This window comes from Balaenoptera musculus, chromosome 13 (genome assembly GCF_009873245.2).
Source record: "Balaenoptera musculus isolate JJ_BM4_2016_0621 chromosome 13, mBalMus1.pri.v3, whole genome shotgun sequence".
Taxonomy (NCBI): domain Eukaryota; kingdom Metazoa; phylum Chordata; class Mammalia; order Artiodactyla; family Balaenopteridae; genus Balaenoptera; species Balaenoptera musculus.
In genome coordinates, this window is record NC_045797.1 from 37944610 (window position 1) to 37963358 (window position 18749).

General features: G+C 38.2%; 1 long non-coding RNA gene across 1 annotated transcript in view; it reads left to right on the forward strand.

The window, feature by feature from the left end:
- LOC118906070 overlaps positions 1-18749 on the forward strand; it is a 55275-nt gene that overhangs the window by 17503 nt on the left and 19023 nt on the right. The window contains exon 2 of the long non-coding RNA XR_005022408.1: positions 138-264. This is a non-coding gene — a long non-coding RNA (uncharacterized LOC118906070). The remainder of the gene's footprint in view (positions 1-137; positions 265-18749) is intronic.

Below are 18749 nucleotides of genomic sequence, written 5' to 3' on the forward strand. Positions count from 1 at the left end.
TGGCCTGAAATAAGAGAAAAAAATCTTAAAACGAATTCTATCCTTGTTTAAAATCTTGATGGGTTCATCATGGATTTTTTGCCTTAATTTTGATTTTTAAAATATTGCATTAAATATTATTTATCTTGATTTTTCAGTTTTTTGGCATCCCTTAAATTTTGCATTAAGGGCAGATGTCTCACTCGCCCTGCTTCCTCACCCTAGACCTGGTCCTACCACGAGGAGTCAACTTACTTCACAGATTAACATGGTGTCTGACTCAAAGTAAGTGCTCAATAAATGTTTTCAAAATGAATAGATTTATGAATAAATTGAAAAGTTTAGTCACTGAGATATATGATAAAGCTACTGTCAATTCTATCATTTTTTAATATACAAAAGTACACATTTTATAAACTTATGTTAAGCAAGCATAAGAGACTGAATGATAATCAGAATGTCATTTTAAAAGTTTGCAGTTAGAAATGTGAGACAGTAAACTTCTTGGAGGGAAGGGTAGAAGAGTAGAAAGGTTACTAATGTTTGTTGCGACCTTATACTGTGGATGTACTATCCACTATGTGAGGCATTTTGGATGTGTCATTACATTTAATACAAGTCTATGAGGTTGATATTTTTGTGTTGTTTAAATAAGGAAACTAAGCTCAGACAGACTTGCTCTATAACTGATAAGTGACAGAGAAAGGATTTTAAATAAATTTATTTATTTTATTATATTTTTTATTTTTTTAAATTTTTGGCTGTGTTGGGTCTTCGTTTCTGTGTGAGGGCTTTCTCTAGTTGCGGTGAGCGGGGGCCACTCTTCATCGCAGTGTGCGGGCCTCTCGTTATCGCGGGCTCTCTTGTTGCGGAGCACAGGCTCCAGACACGGGGGCTCAGTAGTTGTGGCACAAGGGCCTAGTTGCTCCGCGGCATGTGGGATCTTCCCAGACCAGGGCTCGAACCCTGCATTGGCAGGCAGATTCTCAACCACTGCGCCACCAGGGAAGCCCTATTTTATTTTTATTATTTATTTTTGGCTGCATTGGGTCTTCGTTGCTGCGTGCGGGCTTTCTCTAGTTGCAGTGAGTGGGGACTACTCTTCATTGCGGTGCGTGGACTTCTCATTGCGGTGGCTTCTCTTGTTGTGGTGCATGGGCTCCAGGTGCACGGGCTTCAGTAGTTGCAGCACGCGGGCTCAGTAGTTGTGGCTCACAGGGTTAGTTGCTCCACGGTGTGTGGGATCTTCCCGGGTCCCCTGCATTGGCGGGAGGATTCTTAACCACTGCGCCACCAGGGAAGCCCAGCGAAAGGATTTTAATCCAGGTCTTTCTGTCTAAAACGCCCTTATTCTGGCTGCTGTGTTTGTTGGAGGCAAGGTAAGCTAGAGGGGAAGAAAAAGAGAAAAATATAGTGGTATCTGTCCACTCAAGGAAAGCAGGTTTATAGATGATCTGTTAATAGAAGAGAGATAGTTGAAGAATAAATTAATGAGTGGGAGATAGAGGCTGAGGAATTTTCCCTTATTCACTTCAAAAGACAAAGAAAAGTTAATAGATCTAGAAGTTTCAATATTTATGTAATAGAGGCACTAGGAAGAGAGAAAGAGGGAATGCAGAGGAAAAAATAATGATAAAAGTGTATTTCTCAGAGTTTATGAAAGATGCAAGTCTTTAAATTGAAAATGTTAACCAAGATGAATGAAACAGAACCAACACTTAGACTCGTCATGGTGAAATTTTAAAACACTAGGGATAAAGATAAAGTTCTAAAGGCTTCCAAAGGAATAAACAGGTTAAGCTCAAAGCAATGAGAATCCGTGTGGCATCAGATTCCTCACTGGCAACACTGCTGGAAGACAACATAACAATATCTTCTAAGATCTGAGGAAAAAACGATACTGAGAAAAACTAGCTTTCAAGTGAGAGTACAAAATATTTTCGCATACTCAAAGATTCAGAAATTTTACCCCTCACCACCCAGATCTTCACTGAAATAATTATTTGGGGATGTACTCTAGCAAAGTGAATGATGAATCCAAGAAAAAGGAAGATGTAGGATTTAGGAACTAATGTGAGGGGGAGACTGGGTAGGCTTGAGGTACAGTGTATTCTGGATTACTGCTAATGACCTTGTATCCTAGACCTCCAACACCACACCAAATAGGACCCATTCCAGTTCTAGATGGTACTTAAGATTTTCATCACCAACAAGCTTCTCTTCAAAAAATATAATCAGAAATTTTGTTGGCTATAAGGGACTCTACCAACTCAGAACTAAACTCTGGAATATGGCTTTACTCTATTGTTTCTTATAGGGTTAGAGTTAAGAAAGTCACATTTGTTATGAAAATAATTACATGATATTTTATGCATCACCATATTTTGCCAACTGCAAAAGTTTGGATTAAAAGGTTGTTCTTTCTCATAGAGGTATATAAAGATGGGAACTGGTATAGCAAAATGTTCTGTGATGTCAGACCCATCTGGGTTTGAATTATGACTCTGAGATTTGATCTTGAGAAATATATTTAGCCTCTCTGAACCTCAGTTTATTTACACATAAGGATAATCAGACCTACCTCTCAGGTTTGTATAAGGATTTAAGAAATTAACATATGTAAAGTGCCTCTCAGGTTTGTATAAGGATTTAAGAAGTTAACATATGTAAAGTAGCATGGTGTGCCAAGAGTTTCAACCCTGGTTGCATATTAGAATCATCCAGGAGGCTTTTAAAAACTATAGATGCTCAAGCCCCACCCCTAGAGATCTGGTTTCAATTGGTTCCAGGTTGGTATATTTTAAAAGCTTCCCAAGACATTTAAATAGACATTTCTACAAAGAAGACATACAGATGGCCAAGAGGCACATGAAAAGATGCTCAACATTGCTAATTATTAGAGAAATGCAGATCAAAACTACAATGAGGTATCACCTCACACCGGTCAGAATGGCCATCATCAAAAAATCCACAAACTATAAATGCTGGAGAGGGTGTGGAGAAAAGAGAACCTTCTTGCACTGTTGGTAGGAATGTAAATTGATACAACCACTATGGAGAACAGTATGGAGGCTCCTTAAAAAACTAAAAATAGGACTACCATATGACCCAGCAATCCCACTATTGGGCATATATCCAAAGAAAACCATAATTCAAAAAGACACATGCACCAATGTTCATTGCAGCACTATTTACAATAGCCAGGACATGGAAGCAATCTAAATGTCCGTCAACAGATGAATGGGTAAAGAAGATGTGGTTCATACATACAATGGAATATTACTCAGCCATAAAAAAAGAATGAAATTGGGTCATTTGTAGAGACGTGGGTGGACCTAGAGTCTGTCATACAGAGTGAAGTAAGTCAGAAAGAGAAAAACAAATATCATATTTTAATGTATATATGTGGAATCTAGAAAAATGGTACAGATGAACCTATTTTCAGGGCTGGAATAGAGATGCAGACATAGAGAAGAGATGTGTGAACATGGTGGGGGGGGGAAGGGGAGTAGGATGAATTGGGAGATTGGGATTGAGATATATTCATTACCATGTGTAAAATAGATAGTGGGAACCTGCTGTATAGCACAGGGAGCTCAGCTCAGTGCTCTGTGGTGACCTAGATGGGTGGGATTGGAGTGGGGGGGAGGGAGGTCCAAGAGGGAGGGGATATATGTATACATACACCTGATTCACTTCGTTGTACAGCAGAAACTAACACAACATTGTAGAGTAACCATACCCCAATTAAAAAAAAAAAAAAAATACAAGCTTCCCAGGTGATTCAAATAGTGGGTTGGCCAAAAAGTTCGTTAGGATTTTTCCATAACATCTTACAGAAAAACCCGAACAAACTTTTTAGCCAACCCAATATATTGACAAGGTTGAGAAAATTTGACAAGCATATATATGGCTGGTACAAAGTTAAGTGCCCAATAAATGGTAACTTCAAAAAATTGGGGGGAAAATGTAACAGAAAGCTTCTAGGTAGAGATGGATTTAAGCAAATAAGGCTTAAGTTTTAGGACCCTTCCCCGGCACAGTCTCCTTCTAAGGCTCAGTGAGGCTCCTTAGAGTGAGGGGAAGATGTTAGCAGCCCCAGCCGAGTGCGGGAGTGCTGCCCCACCTAGGGTCATCTGCCTAGGCTATCTAATTCTCTTTCGCTTCCCTATTTCTCTTTCTTCCAATTGCAAAAGCAACTTTAGATATTAGAAGAGATCAGCCAGATTTCAGAACAAGGATAAAAATTATTTCCATGGGAAGATCTCGGTATACTCCACAAATAGGTAATTCTTGTTATTCTGTTTTACTAGTGTTGAAATAGACACCCAGAGATTATATCACTGCCGCAAGTCACAAATCAGCAAATAGTAGCCAAAGCAGCATAGTAACAGAATCCGCAAGTCTTGTCTTACACTCCTGTGTCTAAGCACACTGGTATATCTCCTGGGCAATTATGCAGGTCTGTGCTGGGTGATCATGCATAAACTCCAGAGGATGGTGCCACTGACCTTTCAAAACTTGCCTCATTCCTTGAGTAATTGATACGTCCTCAGGCCTTACTAGCTTGTGACCTCAGAACAAGGCCACGCAGCTTAATATCCAAACTGCAGCTCTGAGCCCCTGGAGTTGGGAAGTCTGTTCCTCTGCTGGATCCACACGTTCCTCCCCACCTCCCCCAAATCCAAGGAGCGTTTAGGAGTTGCTTTTCATCTCCCTCAGTCCATCACTTGCATGGGCCTCCTCCAAGGCCCTGGGAGAAGCCCTGGCTGTGTATTCAAATGGGTGTATGATTTTATAAAATTTGTAAATATTTTAATAGCAATCAGTTGACTTCTGTCTCTTTCTACCACTTCTGCTCCTTTGCACTCTCCTGTCTAGTGTGGTACTGGAGCAGCTATGGGCCTTTTTATAGAATCTGGCTAGGAGGAAGGTAAATACTACACTATATGTACATGTTCCTCAAAAATATTTTTTAAAAAGAAAGTTAAGTTGGAAATATGCTATTTTTAGCAGGTTTAATGTCAGATATTATTGACATACAATAAAGGCACATTTTTAAAGTGTGCAATTTGGTAAGTTTTGACTTATGTATAGCCTGAGAAACCATCACCAAATCAAGATAATGAACAGACCCATCACACTCAAAGGTTTCCTCATGCCTCTTTGTAATTCCTCCTTCCTGCCTTCACTCCCATTCCCAGGAAACCACTGATCTGCCTTCTGTCAGTATAGATTAGTTTGCATTTTCTATAATTTTTCTATAAATGGAATCATACAGTATGTACTCCTTTTTGTCTGGCTTTTTTCATTCAACATAGTTATTTTTGGATTCATCCATGTTATGTGTATCAATAGTTTGTTCTTTTCTTTGCTAAATAGTATTCCATTTTATGGATATGTTACAATTTCCTTATCCACTCTACTGTTGAGAGACATTTGGATTGTTTCCAGTTTGGAACTATTACAAACAAAGCTGCATTGAACATTTGCATATAAGTCTTTGCATGAACATATGCTTTCATTTCTCTTGGCTGAATACTTGGAAGTAGAATGACTGTGTCAGATGGTAGGTATATATTTAATTTTTAAGAAATTGCCAGGTCTTCCAAAGTGGTTGTATCATTTTACATTCCCACTAGCAATGTATGAAAGTTCTAGTTGATCCATATCCTTGCTAATACTTAGTATGGTCAGCCTTTTATTTTAGCCATTCTAATAAAGGTAGTCGAATCTCACTATGATTTTAATTTATATTTCCCTAATGGCTAATGGTGTAGCATATCTTTTCATGTGCTTATTTGCCATCTTTATAGCTTCTCTATGAAGTATCTTTTCAAATCTTTTGCCCATTTTTAAAATGTTTGTGTTGTTTGTTTTCTTATTATTGAGTTTTGAGAGTTCTTTATAGATTCTAGATATTCTCAGATGTGGTCTGGCTCCATATGGCCAGGATAAACCAATCACCATGGATGACAGAATATTTCCAAAGCTGATTACTGAGTCTTGAATAATGCCACGTGTGGGACATCTTCTACCCCACCCTGCAATGTAGTCTATACACTGGGCCAAACCACTCTGTAAGGGAAAAACACTTCCTGTGTCTCCTGTACTCTCACACTACTACCACACTTCACTTCACTTCTGCCACCAGATGTGCGAGTTTTCCACACATCTAGAAATTCTGTCACACCAGCTGGGTGTCCCATAATTTAACTCAATTCTGACACTATTGGAGACAGTATCAGATCCCATAGTTTAAGGTCTCAGTCCCACAAGACACCCCCCGCTTCAGATGCCAATTGCAAGTCCCAGGTTGTCACCTGTGCTTCTGACTGATCAGCTATACATCTCACAACCTACTCCTTGGGTTTGATAATTTGCTACAATGGCTCGCAGAACTCAAGGAAATATTTAACTCATGTTTGCCAGTTTATTTTAAAAGGATATGATAAAGGATACAGATGAATATCCAGATGGAAGAGATGCATAGGGCAAGGTATGGAGGAAGGGACACAGAGCTTCCATGTCCTTGCCAGGCATGCCACCCTCCTGCTACCTCCATCCTCCATGTGTCCAGCCACCTGGAAGTTCCCTGTACTTTTGGGATTTCTATGGTGGCTTCATCACATAGGCAAGACTGATTATTAACTCAGTTTCCAGCCTCTCTCCCCTTCCGGGAGGATAGGGGTGGAGCTGAAAGTTCCAAGCTTCTAATCACAGCTTGGTCTTTCTGGTGACCAGCCCCCATCCAGGAGCCCACCAACCACTGCCTCATTAGAACAAAAGACACTCCTATCAGTTAGAAAATTACAAGTTTTAGGAGCTTTGTGCCGGGAACCAGGGGCAGAGACCAATACATACATTTTCTAATTATTTCACACGCTCTAAGTCCTTTTCATGGCTTTTTTTCTAGCATGGGCAGAAGACAAGTTCAGACCTGCACAGTAACCTGCCTGCGGTCTAACCTTACCATCTCCCATGAGCAAATGCTTTAACAAAAACACACACACATCTTCCAAGAAGCATCACTTTCAGGGACACTCCAGTCTACAGTTGCAATCAGAAAAACAAAAAACAAAACCAGTTCTCTTACTGGAAAGCATATAGTCTTGCTAACAGTTGTTTCCCTGAATAAAAGGCTTAATATTTTAAGCTTTCACATGCTTTACAACTGCCTGCAGTTTATCTTCACAGTGTCTCCAAGAGCAATTGATGGATTCCTGCTTGTCATTTGCATTTTGCAGGTTCCATTTTGGCAACTCTTCCCCAAAGCAAAGATTTTCATCTTTGCTTCTAGAGACAGAACATTTATAATATCACTTCTTCAGCTTCTCAAAACACTAAACTTGCTTGTCCACTGGACACTGAAAAAAAAAAAAAATATATATATATATATACACAAACATACATATATATGACTGTTGCAGATGTTCCATATAGTTATTTGTATATATATCTGCAACTCTCCCTTCTACAGAACTTTTGATTGAGGGGGGATGAGGAGTCTCTGGATCAATGAACAAGCATTTTGGAGGTTCCTAATGCTCCTAGATGTGTGAGCCTAGCATCTAGTCATTTCTGAACACTGGTAAAACTGACAGAAGAGTGAGAGAGTGACCCTAAATGGAGCCAAGAAGTGGATGGCAGAATTTTTTTTCCATCCTAAACTTTTCCCTGGTGCTATAACCTTTAGTTATACAAAAACAAACAAAGAGTTTACAGAGGGGCATGGAATAGGAAAACTCATGGGAATTAGAGCTAAAATTGTGCAAAGAACAGCTGTAGCTGATCTAAGACTGGTAAGAGGCCACAGAGCAGAGAGGGAGCTGAAGGAAGTCAGGGGTCTTGGAATAACTTGACAGTAGTATGAAAATTAGTCGTATCTCTGGATCCCAGGAATATGAAAATATTTCCCGAAGTTTTGCCATTTTTTTTCTGCCTTAATGCCCTTTTTTTTAATGCTGCTTCTTAGTTTAAATGAGAAAATTCCTTAAGTCATTTTTCATCAGCTTTTATTGCAGAATCTTACAAAACTTTGGAAACTAAAACCAAGTCAACCAAAGGAATTAAAAAATCACAGTTGTTTGGGAAACAGTTATTACAGAATCAAAAAGCATTATACCCTTCAACATCCTTTGACCACCTTATCATAGTCAATGTAGTCATATCATCATCATCATCATCGTATAACTATTGTTTTTTTTTTTTAAGATTTTTTTTGATGAGGACCATTTTTTTAAAGTCTTTATTAAATTCGTTACAATATTGCTTCTGTTTTATGTTTTGGTTTTTTGTCCGCGAGGCATGTGGGATATTAGCTCCCCAACCAGGGATCGAACCCTCACCCCTTGTATTGGACGGCGAAGTCTTAACCCCTGGACTGCCAGGGAAGTATTATTAGTGTTATCCATCTGCCAGGCACCAAACCACATGCTTTACACATTGTGTCAATATCTTTCAATATCTCAATACAGCCCTATGTGTTAGATATTATCCCCTTTTCACAGATTGAAAAACAGAGGCACGGAGAAATTAACTTACTCACAGTCACAAACTAGTTAAAGTGAAGTTAAAAATCAAACGCCAACCCATTTAACCCCAGAGTCAGGCTCATAACTGGCTCACCATATTCACACTTTCACTCAGTGATTGATACTTGTGGAAGCAGGTTTACCATGACCTAGTGAAGCTTAAATTTCAGGCCCTTTCATTTGTACAAGCCCCTTCCAAAGCCTTGGGAGTGGGGGTCCATGATGATGTGTTCACATGACCATAAGTCTTTGTAAAATTAACAATCAGTTAAGACTGCTGTCTCTTCAATCCAACTCCTCCTCCATCACACTTACCCTCACATCATGGGGCATTGGAGTGACTGTGGACATTTTGGGGATCATGCTGAATTGGGGGTTGGAGGATATATTTAATCTGAGTTTTATGTGATATTTTATGTAGTTCACAATCATGTTTGTGTACAATTAAGCAATTGCTATCTATGTTGGTGTAGGAATGACTTTCAGTAATTCTCTTAACCACTGGTTGTGCCAACTCACCTGGTGTTGTGACAGTTAAACTAAAAGAGTAAAAATGTGGTGGGAAGAAAAAAGAAAAGAGAGGGAATTAGAGCAAATATTACATTTTTGACATTTTAAATTAAACTTGTATAAGAATTCATAAGTCTTAAAATTAAGCTCCTTACTATTAGAATTAACTATTTTAAACCATTAATGAAATTAGGTACAGTATAATCTCTAATACATTTTAGAGAGACTTTATTAAGTGGTTTATATAAATGATCATCATTTTCCTGGGTAATGTGCTTGTATGAAGCAGCTCATTCGCCTGTGGTGCCTGGTGAAGCATATATTTGATGTGAAGGAGCCCTGGCATATGATCACATGTGATATGTGATAAATTTATAACATTGGGCTTCCCAGTTTTAATTGTCAGATGAGCAGTGAGAGGCCTACCTGGCACATACTTAATGAAGCATTTGTGAAGTGAATGAGCAAATGAATGAGTGAATGAATCATTAGATTTATAGGGTTTATATGTCATCAGATTTACATATCATTCCCTAGATTGAGACCCCTTGGTTCAGAGAGGCTGAGTGATTTACCTCCTAACGCTCAATGGCAGAGTGAAACAAGGATTCAGTTTGCCTGACTTTCAAAAATGCATTCTTTAATAAGATTTCAGATCATGGATATTTTCTAGAAGGCTTTAAATAAATCTCCACCATTTCCAAGCACTAAAAGTACCTCTTTTATAGCCTAGAAACTGCTGTCCTTCAATGGAAAAGAATTCCTCTTTAGAATATCCAGGAAATTAGGCAGTGATTGTTTTAAATATGGCTTCACGTTACCTGACCTGGTTCTGATAAAAAAGATGCCAAAAGAGTCTTGTGGCAGCCGGTGGGGTGGGGTTAGGAGTGGGGGGCGGTGGGGAGGCTCTTTAGATCAAGGGTTTTCAAACTGAGAGTTTTGACCCATTAGTGGTTAGTGAAATCAATTTAGTGGCTGAATTTTTTTTAATAGAATAAAAAGGAAAATATCAGATTGCATTGCCACATGGTAAAGGAACTAAGTATTGCTTAGGGAAAACTTTGATGCACCTTGTCACAATATAAAATATATATATACATATTTTTAATTAATTAATTTATTTATTTTTGGCTGTGTTGGGTCTTTGTTGCTATGTGCAGGCTTTCTCTAGTCATGGCGAGTGGGGGGCTGTTCTTCATTGTGGTGCACAGGCTTCTCATTGCGGTGGCTTCTCTTGCTGCGGAGCGTGGGCTCTAGGCTCACAGGCTCAGTAGTTGTGGCGCACCGGCTCAGTTGCTCCGTGGCATGTGGGATCTTCTCCGACCAGGGCTCGAACCCGTGTTCCCTGCATTGGCAGGCGGTTCTCAACCACTGCACCACCAGGGAAATCCCTAAAATATATTTTTTTACTGTGGATCATGGTCAGAATTTTTTAAATTAATTAATTTTATTTTTTAATTGAAGTATAGTTGATGTACAATATTATGTAAGTTACAAGTGTACAATATAGTGATTCACAATTTTTAAAAGTTATACTCCATTTATAGTTATTATAAAACATTGGCTATATTCCCTGTATTGTACAATATATCCTTGTTGCTTATTTTATACCAATAGTTTATACCTCTTCATCCCCTACTATTGTCCCTACCCACAGAATTTTTTTTTTTAAACTAGTGTTGGTGACCAAGTGCCTAGAACAGAATAAGAGTATAACATTCAGCACAGTATGTATTTAGAAGGAATAAACCCGGGGGCGGAAATGTAATTGTTTTGGGTTGATGAGAAAAGGAGGGAGGAGGACTACCACAGTTGGGCCAGCCCTTAAATGATGCACAGAGGAGGGAAAGCTCAGAGCCTGTGTTGTAAGGCCAGAGGTCGAGGCCTGGAGGTTTCTACAGAATGGGTAGACCTCCAGGGCCGTGGGAAGCTTCGCATTGGATGGAGATTCAGCCTGAGCTGGGCCTGTGATGGAATTTGATATGGACAGGCTTGCAAGAGGCTAAGTTGAAGTGGAGATATCACTGGGCATGGGGGAAGATCAAGGTTGTTGACTTTGAAGTTGGTTGAGCTCCAGGTGCAAGTGTAGTTGGTTTATTCAGTGCTAGATTTTGAAAGAGTGGCATGAAAGGATGTAACTAGAGTTCATTGGGAGTGAGTATAAAAACACTGGGGAAACTGGCACTGGGCACCTACTGAATTGTGGGGGACCCTACAGGCAATGGGATGGGGTAGGCAAGAATGATACATTGGGATTGAGAAGTCATCGCTATTACCTGTTTGCTTCAGACTGCTTAGTACATAAAAGTTATATATTTACAATACTGCAGTGCTATACCAAATAATATCCAAGTAGAATAATGAGTATAAAAGTGTTATATCCACCTTTTATTAGCATTTTCCTAGTGAATCTTTTTCCATTCCTTTATTTTTAACTTTGACATATTGTTTTGTGTGTCTCTTGTAAATAGAAAATATTTTCATTTAATTAAGAATATATCAAAATGTAAAACAGTGTTTTGATTAGGAAGGTGAATAACTGTCAAGATTCTTACCTTAAAAAATCAATTATAAGAAAATACTAAAAATTATTAACTATATAACTGGATGGGTTAAAACAAATAGTTCACCAGGTACCTTGAAATACAATTCATTAAATCTGAATCTATAAAATTGTAATTACTTTAGAGTAAGTGACCAGAAGAAAAAGAGGTGTGGGAGCAAATAGTACTATCAGATCACACTGAACCAATTTCAGATTATTAGGGATTTGACATCCCGCTATTGCTGAAAGAAAAAAATAACAGAAAAAAAAAAGGATATGTGATCAATCTATTTTAAAAATCATTTGAGGCCTTGGAAAAGGGTCAGAATTTAACTTGAAATTTTTATATATTTTTATATATATATTTTATAAAATTCTCTAATAAATCTACATCTTAATGAGGTATTTGTCTTCTAGCTAAAAGGGTAAAAAATACATCAATCTTAAAATTCCTGGGAAAAAAACTTGAAATATGTTTATCATATTTATATAAAAATACGATATAAAGGCTCCACTCTCAAGAATTCCAGGAGTTGAGTATAGTTTTATTGTTGTTATTGTTTTCATTTGTTTTTTCCAGTAGGAGGATAAGTTTTGGTTGAAATATTCATGCTCTCTTACCTGATCCACTTTGTTATATTGTGAAGAAGGCTGGCTAAGGATCAGAACCAGGAAAGTCAACCTGCCCACACTGGCATCAAACTTTGGGGATTATGAGCATCAGATAACTCTCTGAGTGCACCTACTACAAATAGCTGTGAAATACATTATGCACGCTGACATTATTCAGGCAGCTGCATTTTCTGTTCTGATTATCTTTGCATAGAATAAATTTTTTTCTCAGTTTCTGTGTTAACAGAAAGAGGGTTAAGATTGGATGGTCAGTGTGGTAAACATGGACCAACACAACAGGGCCAACAGTTACCAAACAAATTCATTTTCATAGCCAAGCTAAGCCAAAACTTAAAACACAAAACAATCATATTCTCAGGTAAGACAGAAATACTTTGTGGGCTATAGTGAGCTAACTCCAACAATAACATTTAACAATATATCAAAAGTCCCTTACATCAGCCATGATTAATTAGTATAAGGTAGCAATTATACCATTAATGTGGGAAGACCAAGATATTATCTGAATGAAGTAGTAATTAAATCAGAAAGGATTTAAAAGATAACTCTTGTCAGAAATCATGTCATCATACTTACTGGAAAAATTATCATTGTTGAAGCTGAGTTATACTTGGAGGTTCTATTTTCTCTACTTTTGTATATCTTTGAAATTTTCCATTAAATAAGTGAAAAGGAAACAGACAAAAGTTAGAAAAACCTAAATCACTTTTTTTTTTTACTTCTCTAGAAGTAAAAATAAAGCTTTAAGTGGCAGGTTATGGAAGAGTGAATGCTACAATGAGTATAACTAGACTTTACCACAAATTGAATTCATATTCATTAAAAATTTTGCATTCATTTTTGTGTGTATAAGTGTGTCGGCTTCAGTGCTCATAATATATGTCGTAAGGTTGAGTAAAATGTTTTTGTAAGTATATATCACAATATAAATGTCAGATATTCTTATTCATTCTGAAAATTACCAGTAGCCGATGTCACTGAAGCTGATAGAGGGCAGTATGGTCTTGTGATTTCTAGCAACAGATCCTGAGAAATGGGCTGTGATCCCAGTTTTGCTTACTAAGGAAGCAGCCCAATTCAATCGTCATTTAAGTGACATTCATTAAGGGTTCAACACCATACTAGAACAGCGTGACATAATGGTAGGTTTGGAGTCACACATGGGCTAGAATCCTGGCTTGGCCATTTACAGTCGTGTGATCTTGGGCAAAATAACTTAAACTCATTGGACCAGGCTCAGCTTCGTCTTCTGTAAATGGGAACAGTAATAGCTAACTGAGAGGGTTGTTGTAAGGATAAAATGAAATACAGCCCATTATGTATCTAGAACAGTGTCTGACGTGTATTGACAGTATGTGCAATAAACGGTGGTTGTTATTATTACTGTTTGCCCCATTGAGTATGATATATTCTCTCCATAGTGATAAGTAGAATATAGAAATATACATAGTGGTAAGTAGAATGCAGAAATAGGTAATATCCTATTGCACTAGGCATTCTAAGATAGACACGTATGCAGGGTAGCCTAGCTCTTGACATGGACATGCATGTTGTGAAATCCAGGGGACACTTTCAGTTCTCATGTTACTTAACCTCCCAGCAGCATTTGACTCTGTGACTTCCTTTTTGAAACACTGTCTTCCCATGGCTTCTATGGGTTTGCTCCTTCACCTCCAGCTGCTCCCTCTCTGTCTCCTTCACGGGTTAATCTTCATCTTCTAGCCAAAGTTACCATCTTTCAGCCTCTACGACATACCACGGCCTCAGCAACATGATTTTCCCTCCTTCTGGAATGCTCTGCCCTCCCTCCTTTTGCCAGCTAACTCTTCCTCACCCTTCAGTTCTCCATCCTTTTTTTTTTTTTTTAAGGTTTAATTTTATTTATTTTTGGCTGCGTTGGGTCTTCATTGCTGCTCACAGGCTTTCTCTAGTGGTGGCAAGTGGGGGCTACTCTTCGTTGCGGTGCGCGGGCTTCTCCTTGCGGTGGATTCTCTTGTTGTGGTGCACGGACTCTAGGTGCGTGGGCTTCTCTTGTTGCAGAGCACGGGCTCAGTAGTTGTGGCACACGGGCTCTAGAGCGCAGGCTCAGTAGTTGTGGGGCACGGGCTTAGCTGCTCTGCGGCATGTGGGATCTTTCCGGACCAGGGCTCAAACCCATGTTCCCTGCACTGGCAGGTGGATTCCTATCTACTGTGCCACCAGGGAAGTCCCTCCATCCATTCTTCACTTCCTCCTTGTGAAGTCAAATTTCCCTTATTCTATATTCCTTCATAGCTCTTACATAGTTAAAACTTTACCATCTTTAGTGTAACTCTTTAAGTTGCCCCTCCCCTCAGAATGTAGGCTCCATGAAGGCAGGAATCAGTCTATTTTTGCTCATCATTATATCTCCAGAACCCAAAATATTCCCCAACACATAATATGTGCTCAAGAATTAGTTCTTGGAGTAAAAGGATGAATGTATAACTATACAGTGATATTTTATTGTCTGTCTTCTTCCAGCTCCATGAGAGAAGGAAACATATCTGTTTTATTCACAACCATATATGTGGTACCTAACACATACTGCATGGCACATAGAAGGAAACATAATAAATTAATTTTTTTAAGGAATAAAAGAATAAATGAATGAGTACGGTTCCAAGGCAGACATTCTAGTAGTTCTACAAGTAGCATGTCAGTGTTTGGGATTTTTTTTTTTTAACTATCTTTTGATAAAGTTTCTGGTTATAATACCTTTATTGTCTCTAGAGAAGAGTCTTTTGGAAAATATTACTTACTAGCTTGTTCTCCTTGCAATATGTCATGTCTAAAATAGGCTGTCTATAAAGATCTTGAATTTATACACTTCTCCCCCCTTTTCGTTGCCATCACTCTCATCAAAGTCACTATCATATTTCCCCTGGACTAAATTGGGCCACACACTTTTCCTTAAGCATTATTTATTAAACTGTATATAAACTTGGATAGTCCAGAGTTTTTATTGTATCTCAGGGCCAAGTATCATATCTGTTTATGTTATCTCCAAAGAAAGGTAGGCAAGTATAATATTTTTACTATAAAAAAAGCATAAATAATTTTTTATTTTGTTGTGGGAGAGGATTATTTCCGTTCTTCATTCTACAAAATATTTCCTTTACTTAAGGAAAAGAAGTATTTTTTAAACTAGCAACAAATCTTTGTTTTCAAATGACCAAACTGAAAACATTCAGTTTAAAAAAAAACCAAAATAGCCAAAGACGTTTTAAGTCCCCCTACCTCCCTGCCCCATGAATTCTTAGCCTTTGAGGTACCTGAGATGCTCAAGGAGATTGACAAGAAGAGTCAATTATGCAACTGTGACAGCCCTGAGAATGCGCTCAGTCTTGTAGTTGGCATATCTGGATCCTGCCCTTCCTCCAAGGCAAAGCTCCTGTCTTTCTTCCTCAACAAACCTTCCCTTCACCCACTCATAGCTGTGAATCTCAACTTCTTATATATGTCTAAATAAACATATGTGTATATGTATCCTTTCCTCTCCAATCAGCCTGGGAAGGATGGAACACATATCTTACACATTGTTGTATCCTCAGAACTTAGTGCAAAATCTTGTAGGTATAATGTTTTTCTGCTGCTGCTGTTTATTATTATTATTTTTGCTAATAAGATTTACAAGCACTTGCTATTGTGCCAGGCACTGTGTTATGCTCAATAGAGGCTATTATTGTTCCCTTTTAACCAATGAGAGTTTAAGTAACTTGCACAAGTCTCATAACTATTGAGCAGTGGACCCAGGACTCAAACCCAGCTTATCAGATTCCACAGCTTGTGCTTTTCACCACTAGGATACCTTGTCCCTCATGAATATTCATAGGTACCAAACTCTAACAAGGCTGCATTTGCTCCTGACTAATGTTGAGAGGGTACCAGGTGAGCAGCTTTGCTCGTAACTACTCAGAGGCATTTCACATTGTTTTCAAATGAAGTTGTAGGTCTGAAAATAATTAAAGAAACCATTTTTAAAACAGCAGGAAGGGGTGATGTATAGAGGTCCACTTTGACATTTTGATGTGTGTTTAAACACATAGCTCAGGGCTATAAAAAAACCACTACACTGAGATTGCAGAAGCATTAAAAATCAAATTGCCTTTGAAAAATTAATAATTTTTTAGAGAACTGTAAATGACATCCTATCATCTCTGGGGAAATCTTTCCCTAAAGCTCCAAGCCTCTTGGTGACCAGGATGAATAAGTTGGCCTCCTTCCTTTTTGTTTCTCCATTTTCTGCCCCAGAGGGCCAAAAGGAAACCATCTCAATTTAAGATTTAAGCTTTATTTGTTGAAGTTACTAGCTATTTAAACTGGAAGCAAGAAAAGCCATTTCATGTTGGCATGACAGTAGAAAGCATTTAGCCACATTCCAACTTAATGATGGAAGATTAGCCAAGGTTATTATTAAATTTTAATCTCTTCACTTAACTAATAAGGTCGATTAATACCCTTCCTGTCAAGGGAAGAAAAAAGCTTTACAAAGTCTTGACTATTGGTATTTTAACCAGCTTACCCTGTTGTATTTTGAGTAAAAGCCACTATATCATGGACCGCTGAGTTTCCTCGAAAGCTCCAGAGAAACAAACAGATGGAGAAAAAAAGTCCAGGTGTAAGATAACCCAGAGACTTGAACCTGTAGCAAAATGGAGTTTCTCCAAATTAGGCAGCAGAAGAAGCAGCAAATAAGAGCAACTGGCAACTGAAGATATCCTTGTTATTCTCTGGGCTAGAATCATGCTGGCAGAAGCTTTAACTAACTAAATTTACTTGCAGGTTCTCCGAAGGGAGTGATCATATTGCACCAGGGTCACTTTTCATAACACACTATTTTGCAAACGAGTTCCCAGGACCTTGTAAAATATTTGACTTCTAAACCTCAATATAAGTATTAAAATGTCAGCATGTCCATTACATGTCCCAACTATAAAAAATATGAGTTTAACTATCTCCTGAAAATGGAAAGTCCAATAATATTTATGACTTCTTAGAGCATACAGTCTTCATTTTGAAAGACTTAAAGCCTCCAGGAGGTATTTATCCAAAATTAGCATCCAGTAACAACACCTTGGGATATCCCTGTTCTGGCAGCACCTGTAGCCAGATCTGGTTACAGTTATTAAATCTAATGCTGGAGTTGCTGACCTCAGGAAGACAGGTGTCCTCTCCAACAGCAGGTCCCTATTCTGGTCAATAAAAAATGTGCTTTTCAGGCCTGGTCTGTTTGCTCAGGTATGTGGCCAGCATAGTAGCCTTGTCACAAAGAATTAATGGAGTTTTCATCTCTTCCCCAAATAAGTTGCTCTGTAGTTAATTGAGCATTACATTTCCCAAAAGAAATGCTCACTTGGCTAAATACATAATGCCATTCATCAATTTATTTATTAGTTAATCCAATATTTATTGAATACCTATTATGTGCTAAGCATTGGAGGGTTATGGCGATACAAAAATTAATGACAAGAAATCTCTTTGATCAATAAGCTCAACTTAGTAGCCCAATAATTGTTTGAAGGATCCAGATTAGATCCTCTATCTATATTTTATCCACTCAGCCTAAACTTCAAAGCCTATTTCAGGTCTTATCTCTTCATTCACTCATTTAGGAAAACTTTATTGGATTCTTAAAACTGTGTTAGGCACTGGAATGATGAAGATGAAGAGAATATAATCCCCACCACCAGGATCTCCCAGCCTTGTGGGGAGATATGCGAGGTAGACAGGACCTGATGTGGAAGATGTTGTAAGCCAGGTTAACCAAGGAATACGGGTTTTATCCTACAGCAGCAAAGAGCTATTAGACAACCCTAAGGAAGAGAGAAGCATGATTAAATTTGCATTTTAGAAAAATCAACTTAACAATGACAAAGAAGATGGATAGTAAGGAAGAATGGCCAGAGGGAAGAAACCAGAGGGGAGGAAAATCCAAATTCTAAAATTTTTCAAGAAATAGAAATAACAACATTTTATTAACAAACTGAATGTGAAGACTGAGGGAGAGGATGAAGTCCAAGGTGACTTCTAAGATTCTGGTCTGAGTGGCATTAGCAGCAGGAGAGGAGGAACAGGGTTAGTGGGAAAATGAGTTCAACCTTGAACATTGCAGGTGCCTTTGGAACATCCAGGTGTCCACATTAGGTTTGCTGTTGTAAATGTTTGTCTGAAACTCATGAAAGAGGTAAGGGCAGGAGGTAAGGATGCAGGAGTCATCACCTTATAGACTGTAGCTGAAACATGATTATAACATTATGAATGACATTGCCAATTCTGTAGCCATCTCATACTACTCCCTAGTCCCAAATGCCTTATACTCATCCAACATTCATTTTTAAAATTAATTTATTATTCATTAGTTAATTTCTTCATTTGGTTGAATAATACCTATGGAACTCTTATATATTACAGGCAATGCAAAAGACCCTGGGTGTACATACATGAATAAGCTTTGATTCCCTACCCTAAAGGATCTCATAACCTGGCTATTGACTATAAACTAATTCTCTAATTCTATGTGTGTCTGT